This window comes from Seriola dumerili, unplaced genomic scaffold, assembly GCF_002260705.1.
Source record: "Seriola dumerili isolate Sdu_G_001 unplaced genomic scaffold, Sdu_1.0 BDQW01000025.1, whole genome shotgun sequence".
Classification (NCBI taxonomy): Eukaryota; Metazoa; Chordata; class Actinopteri; order Carangiformes; family Carangidae; genus Seriola; species Seriola dumerili.
The window spans coordinates 7,187,712-7,205,841 of NW_019174280.1; the positions used below are offsets into that span (position 1 = coordinate 7,187,712).

Here is an 18,130-nt window from a genome sequence, read left to right on the forward strand (position 1 = left end):
TTGCATATCTCTGTTGTTTGCTTTGAACATAGTGTCTGAAGTGTTAACGTGGTGACACAGCTGAATATAATGTTGGTGCTGTGTTTCCGCATGTTGTCCTGTGACCTTAGGGTGGTTGAGCAGCTGAAGTCTCGCACTCTGGGCAACAGTGCTACTCAGCTGTACAAAACCCTACGGGAGGGCACACTCTGATTCCTGAATGCAGAGAGCGATCCAGTTCCTCGGCGTGTGAAAGCAGTTCCTGGCCTTGAGGGGTCACTTCTCACCACCACCCCAGATGCCCCCTGTGCCGCCACGCGTCTGGCTGCTGACGGTGTACGGCTATGTCGTCCTGATGCGGCTGGACGAGTACAAGGCCAGGATCACGTCCAACTTCGGATCCATCTTGAAGATGGCGAGTAAAAGGTTATCAGAGTTTATTAAGTTCTTACAGCTGCTGTTAGGTCACACATTAACGTTTGAAACCTCTTTCTCTCTCTGTTCAGGTGACGAAGAAGCTTGCTGGTGACGCCTGGGACACGGCTGCCTGGGTTACCATCGTCGATAACGAGTACGGGCAGGTCCTCATGACGTTCCTGGTTGATGGACTGATGAGGTGGAACGAGGACTGCGAAGCCTCAGCTTTAGGTCAATACAATAGAGAGTCAACACAAATATGTGACAGAACTCAGTTGACAATCAGCTGGTGTGAATTACATCTTTCAGTCCTCCTGTTAACGGAAGTCTCTGCATGATGCACACACCGAAGCTCCTATAAAGCAGTGGATGTTTGATTTATCAGATGTTTGACATATGTTGTATTAGCCTATGCTGGTAGGGATCAGTGACAACATATAATCCACACACTGCAGCCTCAGTCTGACAAGATAATGACAACTGCATCAGCTGATCACTTGTGCTTCATACACACAGCTCAGAACCATCAATGAACCATGGAGTTCTCATGGTTTACACACTGTACACACATATACACACAGTGTGTTTTACATACACTACATTACATACTGTGTGTAGATAAAGGGTTAACCGCTGGTGTTTGATCATGTGACCTTGACAGGCACATGATCTCAGTACAGTTTAACAACAACTTACAATATACATCTCTGAGGTTTTATTGTTCTACATTTATTAGGCTGCCACATTGTTTACAAGAACCTCAGGTTACAACCACTAAAGCTTTTCTCCAGTTTTGTTACGACCAGGGATCGAACCGCTGACCTCCCGCTCTGCAGTGAAAACACAGGAGTGAAGCCCCCCTTCCCTCCTTTCTTCCCCGGGCCCCCATAAAGAAGAACGGCCAATATCCTCTTTGCGCAAACCCTGTGATTATCTTCTCTGCTGTTGAAAATGTCACTTCCTTCGAGCCGGATTCGAACCAGCGACCTAAGGATTTCTATGTATAGCCACTCTACAGTCCTCCGCTCTACCAACTGAGCTATCGAAGGAGTGGTGCTGCCTTCACCATGAAAATGAGAATAAATATATTGTGAATTCTGCCGTATTAAAACACAGTACCATGACCTGACGTTTGCTGTAATGTATTGTTACTGCTATATTGTTGACCAAAGGAGATTTTCCTCCCGTTCCTACTGAATGAATACACCACTGTGGATACACATCAAAATCTTTCACACATATATATACAGCATTCTCAAATATAGCCTCAGTCTCTGAACCCTCATCACGCGATCGCTGGAGATTTCATGCATCTTTGTGGATGTGTTTGCTTTTCTGTGTGTGTCGTTAATCCCTGTCCTTGCTCAACAGTCACACACACTGCTGTACTCACACACAACAGTTTGTCCCCTGTGGGCTACAGTAGCTCCTTCAGAGTGTTTGCAGTTTAATACAGTAAAGCCTTCGCACTGTAATCACTGATCAATAATAGTGATCAGAGGCCAGTCATCAATACCGCTCCATCTGCTACCATTTGACCCGAGCAAATAACACACACTGAGGCTTGACAGCAGGCACCTAGAGCTGCTCTGTGCAGTGTTTTAACAGCACGAAATGACTGATTTCAAGATATAAGCAGACTAACTACAGAATGAAGGAGAACCTTTACTAACACATAACAGACACGATCCCCTCCCTCCAACCCACACACACACACAGGTCTACAGTATGAACCCATCATTAATGCGTTGAGCCGGATGTTGCTGTGACCTTTCTCTTTTTAGGCCTGACCCCAGCAGATGACCCTGGAGAGGGATTAGTCCCTGATACGCCTAATTAACCCCACAGCACACTGCTCAGCCTGGAGCAGCAGCTACTCACCCACACTACAACACCCGGTCCCTGCTATATTTATACTTTCTTTCCACCCTTCCTTCATTTGGTTGGGGTTCAGAGGAAGCCCCGTTCGGTTTTTCATTTTCCTTCTCAAATAGAAAATGGCAAACACTGAGAATTTTCAGAGCTACAAGGTTTTTTGTCACAAACCTGCAAAATCCATCTTCATATCCAAAACCACCTCACCTTCCAAATCTTGCTTCTTAACCCCCCTCTCCAAAAAGTTTTGCAGACACCCCTCCACCTTGACCCATCCTCTTATAATCCTCTGGACCCAGCTAACCCCTGTGTAATCCCTTGAAGCCCAAACAAGTGTATTTTGACGGGGTTTGCAGAAAGGAAGCAGAGGTTGGATTTCCACAGGATTTTGAAACCGATGAAAACATCAACACTGAAATCTGCGGAAATGAGCCACATGCACATGCAGACAGACAAAAAAAAAAAAAAAGATGTGACCAATCAGCTTCCACTATATACCCATTAATAAAAAATTAATAAAAATAAGATGTGAATTAATATTTAATGAGTCATTTAAAGTTTCATAATGGGGAAGTCCCATCTGATAATAATCCATTAAAATATACTTCCCCAAAATATAATTCTACACTTTACCTCTCTTATACTTAACTTGGGGTTTACAACATAAATTACAGGGTGTCTTTATACACCTGCAAATTAAACCCAGGAGTCACTTAACTAAACAGTTCACAGCATCCAGGCTATTAAATCAGAGTCGGGGTGCACCTGTCAAATGTTGCTGAAATGCTGACACAAACCCACTTTTGAAGTCACAACAACTTGGCTGCGTGTGTTTGTTGGCGCACGCTGTTAACTTTGTCATCAGGTTTGGGTGAGAAAGATCCATGTAGCCCACTAACACCATGACTAAAGTTTCAGGTGTCCTCATTTCGAATTGCTCTTTCACACTTGGTGACGCTTCACCTCAGAATAACACACATACATATGTAAAGATACACACAGCTGTTAATAAACACAGCCGCACGCACACACATACAGTACAGTATGTTAAGTATCCTGGGCTGGGTTCAGACGACGCAACACGACACCCAACTACCAAACAGTTGCACGGAACCAGATACTCTATTTAGGAGGTCACCACGCAACACCTCTCCATGCTATGATTTTTAATAGGCTGTAGTAAATAGCACCAATATTCAGACTTTTTATTTATTCAACTAAAGTTACTGCGTTTATCTATAGATTTACATGACATATGCTAACTCCCATCCTGTTCACACCTCTTCTGCTCCTGCGTGTGTGCGTGTGTGTGTGTGTGTGTGCTTGTTTACGTCTTTTAGAGTTGGTGTTTGCAGAATTTGCAGGATTTTTTAGAGTCTGTGTTAGTCAGGTTTTAGGTGCAGCTGAATTAGGTAGTATTAGGTATTAGTGTAAAATATAATGCAAGCTAAAGACCAGTTAACCATCAAAGAGCGAGCATGCGCACGCACGCGCGCGCACACACAAATCTGATGTTCGAAGGACAAGGTTGGCTTCCTGTGTGCTGCTGTGGAGGCTTGCTCCCTTTTGAAATATTGCAATGTGTGCGAGTGTATGTGTGTGTGTACGTTCCCTTCAGAGATTATGGTACCTCCCTACAGCTGCAACTTTTCCCGGCTGTGTCATTTTGATAACTGCGTGGTTGCGAATGCCTGTCTTTGTCTTGTTACTGTATGGAGAGCATATGTAGTGTAGTGTGTATATATATATATATATATATATATATATATATATATACATATATATACACATATGTGTGTGTGTGTATCTGTGTGTTTGTGTGAACCATCTACTGAGGCCAGTGTCTGCCACGCAGGTGTGTGAAGGTGTGAAGTAAATGAAATAAACTGCCTCCAAACGCTTAAGTGTGTCTGACCTTGTGTACCTGTAAAAGTGTGTGTGTGTGTGTGTGTGTGTGTGTGAAACTGTATATATTCTACATGTGAGTGACTGTCTGATATTCAACCTCTCAATCGAAATCAAAAAATCTTTTCTTACACATTTCTGCTGATGAAGTTTGAGTTTCTGTTGGTGAACTACTTTTCTTCAGGGATCACTCATGTGAGGACAGGGGAGAGGGTCTGACATGGGGGAGGGCAGAGGGGGGTAACTAGTTATTACAAGCATCCAGAGAGCAGGACAGATGGTTAGACACTGGTCAGGGTTATACAGCAAAAGGCTGTAAAACAGATATGGGAAAACCATGTGTGTCACTTAGGAGCGCACACAGATGCACACATACACCTTCACACTTACGCAGTCATGTGCACATATGCCATGCCTGTTGAGAGGAAAGGGTTTGAAACACGGGGGGGGGGGGGGGGGGGGGGGGGGGGCAGTTTGGGAATGTTGACACAGGACTAGTCCAGATACTGTGACATATGTCAGTCAAACCTGTAAATCACTTTTCATCTGTGATGTGAAAACATCACATTTCCACACACACACACAAAACCCTAACACAGCACAGAGCCTCTCTGAAGAGTCAATCACACTGGACGCTATAATGTGGTTGTACCAGTGTCTCCTCGTTTTGTTAACATTCAGCACCAGAGCTGAAAGCGTCAGAGCAGGGAACAGAGACAGTCGCTCTGCCCTTTATTTCCATCACCACTCGCGGTCGCCATCACAGCAAGAGTCATTTGGAGAGTAGACAAGGCCATGCTGTCCTCCTGCGTTGCTCTATGTAAAATGACGCACCTAAAGGAAACTGCAGTGATTCTATTGACAAAATGAGATTCCACTCAGGAGCTTCTCATCTGACTATTCCAAGCATCCATATAGTTGGAGCATCAATAACACCACAGCTGTGTGCACTCATGGTTTTTCTGAGCAATCAGGGATTATTAGCAGCTTCGCAGAAACGCTCACTTTCAGTTTTACCTCCAAATCAAAAACTGTCAGCTTGTTTACAGCCGGTATGATCGCATTGCCTCCACTCGTCTGTTTCAAGACGTACAACATGTGATGTGACTACGGCGCTATGATGACCAACAGAAACAATGGCAATAGTTACAAAAATGAAATCCAGCTCATGTTGTAATAAACCATGGTCTTCCATCAAATGTTCCCTCTAAGCTTTGAAGCTGCTTTTTCAAGTTCCTCAATTAAGTTATATCAGACTTGAGTGGGTAATCTTCACATGTAAGGTTTGTTTAATGGCAGATGAAGATTCTGTTTGTGCTGTTCACTATTTCATACACTTTCCCCCATAATTCAGCATGATAACTACATTTGGTGTCTTTGGAAATCATGGTACGAAAGATTGAATGATATATGATATGTCCATATAATGTGTGTTTGTTATGATTTCTAGCACCAAAGACATGGAGTCGAACCCCGTCTAAGGTGATATAAAGTGAAAAAAATGTCCACTCTAAGTTTAAAACTAGAGTGAAGACCACAGCTACACTTTCTCTGTCTTTTCCTGTGAGGACAAAACACAGACAAAGCTTCCCGGATCATAAAAAGAGCAAAATAACTCCAAGTAGCATCAACAACCTCTTTTCCCCAGCTCTGCTGTCAGCACCCTCAGGATCCGGGTGACACATCAGTTCCCTGGAACCACAGACAGGCGCCAAGGGCAGGTCTAATCTGCTCACATATCTCTCTCTCTTTCTCCACTTCGGTCGGCTCAGCTCTCTAGGTCTCTCTCTCAGCCTCTCTCTGGATTCTCGTCGGTCACACCCGAGCTTACACTTACACCTGCAGTGAGGCGAGACTATCCCGGTCGGGATCTTCACGGAGGCAGGGGGCTAGATGAGAGCGGCTGGGAGAGGAAGCTTCATCTGTTTCATCTGTAACCACTGGTCACTGTTGGTTTCTGCTTGTGCTCTGTTTAGACACGTACGTGGCCTGTGTTTGTGTGTGTGTGTGTGTTTGTTTACAGTTGTGGCTGTTGTGTTATGATCAGGGCATATTAAACTGCTGCTGACAACAACTTACCTCTCTGATGTAATGGGGGTTGTATGTGTCATCTGGGCAGCAGAGGTAACTGTCAGGTCAGGATTAACAGCTTTGTTCAATTATACTGCGTGAAGCCAATATTTATCATGCTAAAACGTAAACTGAAATATGTATTTTAATGAGGATAGCTGGGTATGGAGTGAAAGGTGAGTAAAAGTTTTTTAGTATTTAGGTATTTAGAATTACACCCTTCCGTTGATAAAACAGTAACACTTTTACAGACTGAATCCTTAATTTAGAGCCGTTTGGTTTGATTTTGTATTTCAAAGTTGATAAATTGATTTAAATCCAGGGTTTTGCCACCAATATTGTTCATGTCTGGTGATGAGGCGGTTGTTTAGATATATGCCTTTAAAGAAGCTTAATGTAAGTTTTGCTATTGCTACATAGCCAACATTAGCATTAACAGCTGTTTCCTTAGCAGCGTTAAAGTTCATTCGTTTACTCGCCAAGAGCTGTCTCCCGTGGTGGAAAGCAACGCTAATGTTAGCTCTTGTTTCTATGATGTATTTCTTTCTACTGAAATTAGCAAGCTAACCAGCTAGCCCTGGCTCGTATCAGCCTGTCCTGTCACTTTCCGATAGCGACTCACTGTAGCCGCCAATCTACCCTGATCAGAGGTTGTATTACATTATGTATTAACTTACAAATAGCCCCTTTAAAATGTGCGTTATCATCTATGGCTGAACAATAAGAATTATGTTGCGATTACTCTGGCAGATATTCCAGTTGTGATATTTCTTTCTCTTTCAAGGGGCAAAGAACAAGACAAGAGGGAACAAAAAGAGAAAAAAGAAATAAAGAGTCAAGAGCGCCTCGACAGGCATCACTGAATTAAGTCTCCTGTCAGCGCCTGCCTGTCAGCTGCCTCGTATGATCGTGCTCTGTTCCCACGACCGACCCACTACAGGAGACGCTGCTGGGAAGGACACGGCATTCGGACGCTAATGTAGCATGAGCTCCTCTCCCAGTAAAGACCATACTACTGATGGTCGCACATGCATGTGTGTGTATGTTCCTGATATCATCTCCCTGTGCTGTTGTTACCCACACCTTTCCATCCGGTTTAGACCCATGACCAAATAAACACCATTCACACTCCATCTCAGTCCACACATACACACACACACACACACACACATGTAGAGATATAGGGCCTTGTGTCTGTAATTGAAATAAAACGGTGTGAGCAGAGGTTATGACCTGGTGGTTCTGTTGATGCGTTATTAACCCTACTCACCCAAAAGAGTTACGGTCTCTCTGACTCTGTCTCTCTCACACATTCCCACCATCTTTTCATACATGAATTCACATCCCTGGCTTGTCTTCGATGTATATTTAACATCTAATGAAAATATGTCTCTTTCTGTGTTTGTATTGTTGCTGGATTTCTTATGAACCCTAAAATTCACCATCTCACTTGCAGCATTTGTGTGTGCAGTGAGACAACAGCATGTGCAGGTCAAACTAATAGAGAGGCTTTCATCACTCTGGCTGCTGCACAGAGGTGACGTCATTGCTATGATTTTAGTTGATAACTTCATTTTAAGCTTTTTTTTTTTTTTTCCTTCGCAAAAGCAAACAGACATCTATGTTTTTGAGGCAAACAAAAGCAGAAAAAATAAAAGAACTGCACCACTTGCAAGGCTGTTATTACAACTAAATTCAGCATATACAGCAGCTTCAGCACGGTCCAAACAGACATCTGGAAAACCTACTCAAACGTGGCATGCATAAATTAAATTAAAAAAAGAAATAGAAGACTAGATCTACAGTCAGACCGAAACAAACCCAAACAGACCCAAACAAAGGGCACTTCTACACAGGCAGAACCCATGATGCACCACCAATTAACAAGCAGTAAGTTCAAACAGTTCAAACTCTCCATCTAACCTCAACACGTTTTTCACAGACAGACCCAAGGCAATACAACAGGTCCCTGTCCGATCGGGTCTCAGATGCTACCTGGCTGTAGAGCAGGGACAGTCCTAACAAAGTAGAATCTACTGTTCACCTTCAGCAGTCAGATCCTGAAATAATATCTCAATAAACACAAACTGTCCGCTGCTCAAGACCAGAAACTGAGCCTTGTTGAGGGGCTCCTAAATAACTGATGTTTCTCAGATCACCTTACACCTCCTCCCTCCTTCCCCCCTCCCTCCTCTCATTTGTTTTCTCTCAGTGCTAATCTAAATTCCTCGTGAACACCTTCCATCACCCGCCTGATGATCCGTGTAGAGCGCCCTCCCTGACGAGACCGTTTCATCACTCCTCCGATACACCGATACACTCAACCGCAATACACACTGTATTGTGTTCCTGGCCTTGACCTTTGACCTAATCCGCCATAATTCCACCATGTTTGGATCCCACACACTCTGGCCTCTGAGCGCTAACAGATAAATCCAGTGGGTTTTCACCAACACAAACACAAACTGTTTGTGTGGGGGGGCCGCCACTGCTAAATGAATGTAGAGGAAACACTGGCATTTATGTCTCTCTGCTCGACTATCCATCCCCATCTGAATACAAGTGTGTGTGTTTACCTACAGAATATCATATGTACAGTATATGTGTGTGTCTTATGATGGTAGACACATTGTTAGCATGCCATTGGTGTGCGTGTGTGGCCGTGACTGTTCTCCACTCTGAGAGTTGTATTTAATTTAGGAGCATAGCTACGACTCCCTTGACTGCCATAGGCGTCACGCTCTGTAACGCTGCAGGGGCCCAGAGAGCTAGGAGAGGAAAGGAGACCGAGAGGAAGCCGCTGTTGCAACTTCTGAAATGCTACAGGAAAAACAGCAGCAGCGGTGGCAGCATGGCTTTTAGGTGATTTGTGTGGACTATGCCATGCGAGTGTAGCGGCAGCCTTGAGTGGGGTTACTTACAAATATTGAAAGTTAAAGTTAAGATAAGTTGAGTCAATAAAGGAGTTGAAAGGATTCAATAGTGGATTATTGAGATTCCACTTTAATCTCTTTTGTCATCTAGTCTGACTCACCGGCTAGACTAAGGTATAAACCTGTCAGTGGGCACCTATGCAGGCGGCGATCTCCTCCCTCTCTCTGCTTCCCCTGCCTGTCACTGATTTGGATCATGCAATCACAAAGTCGACATACGTCTTTGCTGTTTTTTGTGCCGTTTGCTTTGCAGGAAATGAGCTGTTCTAATGACGGTGCTCACCTCCCCACGTGCAAAAGTTCCCAACCAGCGCTATTTTGCAGCAGCACCGTCGCTGCATCCTGGGCTCAGCATCGCCCAAGATGATTGCGATTGGTTCAACGAAATGCAAACAAGTCAGAGCATTTTTTCCTAACAGCAGAATAATTATAGGTGCAGCCAGACCACTCTCCAGCACTGACACAGCGTTGCAGAGAGTCATCTCTTTACGTGAACTGAGGGAGGAGAGGGAACAAACTGGACAGACTGCTTTGCAAACTGATGATAACGCTACTTGTAAAGATTCAATTATGCTCTTTGCACTGTGGCAACACACATTATCTGATGTTGTGGAGAATGATGGTGTTTAAGCTTTATGGTCAGAAATGCAAGTGTCCAGACGCAGATACGCTCATGTCTGTGTTAACCTTCTCATAATGCAGTCTGAAGACATTTACTGTTTTACCTCAAACCCAATTACAACAACAGAGACGGGCAGTTAGTGTGTGTTGCGTGCATGTGGGCTGCATGCGTGGATACATACACTACAAAAAGTGCATATGTGTTTGCATCTGTCTCTCTGCCTATATGAGCACAGCATGTCTAAACAGGGCCGTGTTTAAGCCTTGTAAACACTAAACATAGTGGGCTGTGACCAGCGTGCTGCCATGCTGCTTGTGATTAGCTGGTTACAGCAGAGCGATCAGAGAGAGCCAGGCGAGCGGAAACCAGGCAATGTGTTTTATGTGGAGCTTATTTTAGCATATATTTCCCAGAATTAGCTCCACCATGGCAGGGCTAATTTCAGACACAGGGATGTAAATGCTAAATATAACGTTGCTAGCATCCAATAGATGCAAAGACAGAAACTAATAAAAATGCAAAGGCTTCTTCGCCAAGTTAGCACATAAACATACATTGCTTTGGCGCACATACATATCCACCCACAAGGCGCACACACACACACAAACACACACACACACACACAAAGCAGATGTGGATAACGTAGCTGTGCTATATATGATGCCTGTAAACTTTTTCCTTGAAAAGAAACTTCTTAAAAGATTAACATCATAAACACAAAGAAGTTCCTCGAAATGCAAGCATGTGCAGAAAATATGCACGTGTCTATTTGTGTCTGCGTAACAGCGCGGGCTAAAAATCCATTTTGACCAGAGGTCTAAGGTGTCTCATTATCAAGTTCAGAGAGCAGATGTCTTTGTGCACAACACCTCCTAACTGAGGTGGCGTGGAGGGATCAAAAGAGGACTAGTCCGAGGAGCCCATTACCGCCATAAACAACCACAAACACACACACACTCACACACGCCCAAGTATTCAAGTACCCTCTCAACCCCGGGTCAGCCCTTTTTTTTGCTCCTATTTCCCTGTTGTCCATGTCTGTCAGCAACCTCCCACACACACATACACACACACACACACGCATGCACACACGCACACGCACAACAACAGCACATATGCAGTCAAAATAAAGTTATCTAGAGGTAAACATCCACACACACAGCATTATCGCAAAGACAGAGAGTGAGGGAGGAGGGGGATGAAAGAGAGGGAAAAGACAGAGTGAGCCAGTGAGGACTGTTATCTGTGTTCATCAGCTGGAGAGAGAGAAGGTGTTGAAAGGAAAAAGCCCCAAATCCTAGACATCTGCATCTGAAACGGCAGGAAACTCCCATTGACACAAGTGAAAACCAACACCCCGTAACCTACACACCACCATCAAGCATATTAGAGCGCAAGAAAAACTCTCCAGGTAATCACAAGTTGGGGCAGATGCAGTGTGTGTGTGTGTGTGTGTGTGTGTGTGTGTTGCAGCAGCAGAAGCACAGAGGTGACGCTGTATCATCCGTAGCACTGATCTAAATGCGCAAACACATAAGCACACTATCCTGCACTCTCCGGCCAATCAAATATTACACAGCCTCGCTATTAGGGAACGTGTGTGTGTGTGTGTTTGTGTGTGTGTGTGTGTGTGTGTCTGTCAGGCAAGGCTGCAACTGTTTTGTATAAAGCCATCAGAGGTTGTGGCAGGAAAGGCCAAATCACTTACATATTTTAAAGACAACGAGGGAAAGAAAAGAAAAAAGGAAATGAGTGGAAGAGTCTAACAAGAGCTGTGTGTCGGTCTGTGAGTGTGTTGGGGGGGTGACAGCATGTTGGCAACACCTCCAGAATTAACACCTTATTATTCACACATACATCATTGTGTGTGTGTGTGTGTGTGTGTGTGTGTGTGTGTGTGTGTGTGTGTGTGCGTGTGTGCGTGTGCATGAGTCTGCTTTAGAGGCAGGCTTATGAGACAGACGGAGTAGGGAGTGACCATGTATCTCAGGCATTCTGGGTAAACCATGGGTCATTATTCATTAAACAAATCTGAGAACATGCATCACAGCTTTTGTACAGTTTTCTCATCTGAATATGAAAAGTATTCATCATAAAAAAAAAAAGTAAGTAAGGCCACAGGATTTATCAATGAGACATCATCAACTGATTTAAAGACTGGTTTTTACAGCACAGTACGTGGGCTATTTTAAAAGCAGAAATATTGTAGGAGTAGCTCGCTGAATTAAAAAGGTACACTGCAGATTTTTCTGGTAAACACGGTTGTGTTTACATGTAGTTTCTCCCCAAAACCGCACATTTTTATTTGCGCTTTGCAATCTGTGGAAATACTGTCTTATTTGTGCACGTGCAAGTGCGCCCGCATGCACATAATAGAAGCGCTTAAGATAGAAACATAACGGGGTCCCACTCATCAGATCACTACTTTATAGGGCCACTAGTCATCAAAAACTTAACAGGCCAGCCAGCGGTAGTGAATGCAGCACTAAATGTCTGCAGTATGAATGAGGCATCTTTCAACAGTCAGCTCTTTCTGGATGGTCAGCTGGTGTAACAGTCATGAGACCCTGCCTGCAGCGGAACACACTCCTGCTAGCTGCATCTGCTGTGCAAACTCAACAACCTACGTACGTACCACCTTCGATGAAATAAAACAAGTTCATTTACTGAAATTTGTTCTGCATGCTGAAAAAAATAAAAGCAATGATTTTCACAGTAACTATGACAGCATTACCAGACTTGCACTGTATTAAGACTTAAAGAACTCACAGCAGACATGCTCTCACCTTTGTGTACTATATCATGTTGTGATTATTTTGGTAAAATCATATTGTTCTTCATTTTGCATAATCAATAAAAGGTGGATCTTCCCAGCTAAAACTGACTGAGCTTCTTTCAAGATTTATAATTATCAATATCTTATGATGGACGGGTGTTAGGTAATGGGTGTTTTTCTTTTTGGCTTAATATTTCAATGTTTTGTGTTCCAAACAACACATGAGCAGGGTTCAACTGTATTCAACGCTTTGTTTGCTTCATATCATCCGTTTTAAACATGCATAACATTCCACATGATGTTTGACCATTTACAGCCAGGTTTATGATGCATGATATACAAAAACACAGGAATCACATGTAATTTAATAAAAACCTTTCCTTCATGGCATGCGGGGTCACACGAGAGGGGCTAATGCATTCTTTATGGGGCACAGCGACTCTGCATGGTTACTGACCAGACCGGGGAAACTAGGCTCACGGTCTACTCGAAAACATCCTCTGTGAGTAGACCTCATCGTCACACACACACACACACACACACCTTTCCCAGTGTTGTGTGCAGTGTTAGCTGGCTAGCAACGAGAGTCTATTCTGATAAATATTACAGCTACTATGAATTTAATGAATTGTCTAATTTTCTACTCACAAAACTTTAAATGCTATAATCACCTAAAAAGGCCTAAAACCAAAGAAATAACTTTGGAGAGCTATGAAAACCTAAAAGAAAATACTGTGGAGATTTCAAAACAAAAGAAACTTGAAAAAATACTTTGAAGTGACACCAAATTCATGATTTCATTAATTATGGCAGTGATAGTCTAAAAACAGTCTGCAAGTTAGGATCACAGGTTATGATACTGACCACCTGCCACTTCCTCTGAAAGTCATTCATAACAGCAACTCAACAGTTCCCTCACTCTAAAGCCTCTCCTCCCCCTCATCTCCCAGAATCCCCTCTTCCGTGCCTCCCTCTTTCTATCTATGTCTTCCCCTCCACCTCCCTATCACCCCTCTCTGCTCCTACCGATTCTACAAGACTTGAGTGTATCGCTTCAACCTTCATACACATGGTAGATAAGTGATAAGTGTGCCCTCTGTGTGTTTGTGTGTGTAATTAATGAGCTTGCGGGGGTGAGGACATTCCATCAGACGGCTGTCTCCATGAGCAATCAGGCGTTACCTTAGAAACGCGCAGAAACTAACCAGGTTTTCACTAAAACAACACACACACAAACTTGGACAGAGAAAGACAAGCTGCCACCCTCCTTGTTCCAACGTTTATCCTATCTCTGACCTTTTAATTACACACAAATACACACATTTATCTTCCTCATGGCTTTCCTCTCTACTGATACCACAAAGTGTATCCTGAGTCTTTGCTATCCGCAGTTATTGGCCTTAACTTCTGGGATTGCTCTCTCTCTTTGTAGTCAGTTGGCTCTGTCCGGTTGCTGTCCGGTCGGCAAGACCGCGGTTATTTATCACCCGATGGTAAAACGGAGGGGGCTTGCCAGGCGCCCGGGCCTTATTAGTGAGATTTACAGTGTGCAGGAAAGGTTCTCAAGGGGGAAACTCTGCTATAAGCACCATCAGCTGTTCATCAGATAACACCCACATGGCTGGACCAGTGCATGGTCAATACATGAGAACTTAAAGGCAGGGCAGAAACATGCCAATTTCCCATTGGCTTCAAAACATGCACCCGAGTGACCCTCCATTGTCTGTAGTGGTATTTGTTGAAAGTTTGATTTTGATTTTTTTTTTTTCTCCCCCTTTTCCTCCCATGAATCTTCCCATAAAACTGAAATAATAAAATCTACAGTGCAAATATCTTATTGTAGAGTTTTGTTCAATTTCAGTTTCATTACACAAGATTTACAGACTATTAATGGTGTCTATCAGCTAAAACCCTGACTTTCTGACTCCCCATTAGAATCAAGTCACTCGAACACGGTAGAAGATATAAGACTGATTGAAGGCCTGCACAAAAACCCCTGCGCTGTGCAACAGAGCCCAGGCTTCAGTCACTGGCATGTCCGCCCACACTGGTACCATTAATGTCAAACACAACTGATGGTTGGAAGCTGATGAAGGATTAGTCACGTTCTTGTTGCTGCTGCATTAGCGAAGTGTGATGTGCAGAGGGAGGTCGGATAGGCGTTAACGACAGTGCTGGGCTGTACGGGGCTTTTTGGTGTAGTGGCAATATTTGGAACTTCAGGTAACATGACTGGGCTTTTTGCTATATGCACCCATTACAGAAGAAACTGTTGTAAAACTAAGCAAAACAATTCACTTAGAGGAAAATCTCCTGAGCATTACACACATTCAGAACTGACTTATCAGAATGGCAAACTTTATTTCCAATATGTATTTTAAAATAAGCAAGAATTATATCAAGAGATTATTTCTGTGTTATCCATGGCCTAATGTGAAGGTTTCCTTGTTTTATTCCGACTTTGGGCACTTGCTGTCACAAACCTGCATCTACCCTCATATCCAGACACACAAATAGCCCTTACAAACCCACACTAATGTGCCAGGGTTAGCACATTTGACACCGTCACACCTCTAACCAACCTTACACAGTGTGAGTGTTAAAGTTGTCATATAGCATGCGGCTAGGTGGTAGACCTGCACGCTCTTATTGAGCTCTAAGTGCTGGAGTGGGTGAGAAAAGATGAACAGGATCTCTGTCGTGTGTCTTTGTCACGGCCTCAGGCTTCAGGACTTGGTCTGATAGCAGCCAACAGTATCACTTCTGCACTTAGTGCGGTTGTAAGTGTTGTTTGACGCAGATACTAGATACAGCCACACATTTATGCACTAGTGTTCACAGTTTACCCACACACACACACACACACACACATCACTGCCACATCCTCCAAATCACAGTGGCTCCAAGACCTCGAAAGACCTCACTTGTTTAAATCTTGAAACTGCATCTTATAGTCACGACCACTACAGTGCTGGAAGATATGGACTAAGAAACAAAGCAAAATGTTCATGAATATGATACGAAAGTCTTGCGATCTCTCTGGCAAAATATAATTACTTGGCAAAATGAGTTTGATTGACATATTGCTGCAATAACTCTGCAGCAGGCTCAGTGGTTTCACTGGCATCAGACCGACAGACAGGCGAGGCACAAAGCCCTTAACCTCAAGTTTTGACATCCATTCAAGTCTTTAGCTCTGATGTTATATGTATGAGCCCACCAAACAGTTCTTGTGGAGCACTTTCACTATCATCCATATGCAGAAGCTTCTTCCTTCCTCCCAGACAGCGGCGGCTGTTGGCTGGACGCTCCTGGTGAACACTCTTCCTCAGAAGCCAGAGAGATTGGATTGATTTCTTAAGTTGTTTTCTTGGCCTCTGCTACGGGTACAACAAAAGTGTTTTTATGTGAATCAGTGTGTCTTTGTATTTTCGTTTGTGCGGTGTGTGTGTGTGTGTGTGTGAATATGATAACTATGATGAGGTTATTTTAGATTCAGTTCCTCTGCTCCTCTGAGGCTGTCAAAGAGACAGAGAGGCAGGATGAAAGACCACAGAGAGAAAACCACATAGGAAGAGCGAGTGTGTGTTCGCACGTGTGTGTGTGTGTGAGAAAACAAGCGGCCTGAATTTACATGGCAGAAGTTCATTTCTGCTCTTTGAAGTGGGGAGTATCCGTGTCTTAAGAAAACACAGCGAGGAAAAGAACAGTTGACTGCATGTGTTTGCTGGTGTGAGAGAGAGCAGAGCAGGAGAAAGAGGACGAGATGAAACCATTAATACCGTCTTTATCAGAGATCCCTCTTTGCCCTCATCTCCATCTCATCCTCCCCCTCATCCTTCTTCTGCCCTTCTCAATCTCTCTGTCAGCATTTCTTTTACTACTTGTCTCATAGCAGCAGAATGATGGGGCTTGGTGACTCCAGCCCTCATAAATTTGATAATAAGTCTCTCTTCATTAATGTGATACTGACTCCTCCCCTCTCCTTGTGCATGTGCATGTGTGTGTGTTTCCACTGTCCTCACTCTTATCTCCTACAGAGATGAAAAGAGCAAGGCCTCTCAGAAAGGGAAAAGATTACATATACAGAAAACAGTCGGAGGGGAAAAAGAGCAGAAGATAAATGAGAGGAAGATTAAACACATGTATGTGCTGTAGAGAGAAACGAGAGTATCAGGAAAAAGCTGACAGAAATATACAAACACATTCTTCTTGTCAGACTTATAAAGCCACACTTTCCCCTCGGTTCTGTTTTATAAATCTCAATCATTGTGGAACCGGGCGCACATGCGCGAGCCCCATTCCTAGTTCCACAGTTAGCCATACATAGATGTAGACACGCTCTTAATCATCCATTGGCACATCTATATTTGTGTGAGCTCAAAGAGGAAGTGTTATTTCCGAATGTGCTGCATCCGCGCACTTCTCCAACAGCAGGAACATCAGCGGTCATTACGCATGGCCGCTACGCACAGCTGTGGCTTTTTATAGTTCCTGTACCATTTATTTATCACACGTACTGTATCTGTAAACCGTCATTGCTGTGATATTTCAATCATCATTGTTAAAACATCTGAAACATGATGATGATGATGATGATCTCACAGATCTGCCAGCATGGCTGAAGACTGAGTTTTGTTTTCTTAGCTCATATGTGTTCTCATTTACACACATGACCAAATGACAGAACCTTGATGGTCTTTGCTGGTCCAAAAAAAAGGAACAATGAAAAAGTTAGTATGAGCTGAAATAAACGAACCAAATGAGAGAAAAGAAAATGGGAACTCAGAAGTTGGCACTGGTCACTTAATTATTTGGTGTATTTTATACATTCTATATTTTCAACTGCGTTCTCATCTTCTGAAAATGTGACAGACTACCATCTGTTTTTAGTCATATATTTACCAAGTGAAGCTAAAACCTACTATGGTTTGACATGCTTTCTAAGTGTGAACCCAGCCTTTTCCTTTTCTTTGAACCTGTAATATGCCTCTGACGTATTTTCAGTTCCACCAGACTGACTGAAATAGTTTAATATCTCTGTTACACTACTGTAGGTTCTAGTTACAATCAGGCCTCTCACCAAACATTCAACTGTCCATCCCACCCCTCACCTTTCACCCCGTGACTTTCACGTCATCCAAAAAGATTGTCAGTAAAACTTTTGACAAGCAGCGTGTGAGCCCTGAGATGCTGTTACCATAAGATCACGTTCTTCTTACTTTTGTCTATAACAGACACAAAGACACACTCTTGTACAACTACACACAACATGTGCGCCCAGGTTTTAGTAAGTTTAAAATGTCTCGTAATATTTTTTATTGAAAGTGAGAGGAGAGCAGAGAGAGAGAGAGAGAGAGAGAGAGAGAGAGAGAGAGAGAGAGAGAGAGTGTGAGATAGAGTCAGAGGGAGACAGACAGATGGAGACAGAGAAGTGGGGCGCTCGCTCCATCGCTACCATGTCTAAAGGAGCCGGTATCTGCAGATAAAATAATCTGGTTATTCTCAGCAACACCGGGAGGAGACGTGTCTTTTACATGGCACGGCTGTGTG

At 43.5% G+C, this 18,130-nt stretch overlaps 1 non-coding gene across 1 annotated transcript; it reads right to left on the reverse strand.

Annotated features, from left to right (window-relative positions):
- Positions 1-1,355: 1,355 nt before the first annotated feature.
- On the reverse strand, positions 1,356-1,445 carry trnay-gua. Its single transcript is given in 2 exon segments — positions 1,356-1,391; positions 1,409-1,445. It is a non-coding gene; the product is annotated as a tRNA-Tyr (tRNA).
- Positions 1,446-18,130: the final 16,685 nt, after the last annotated feature.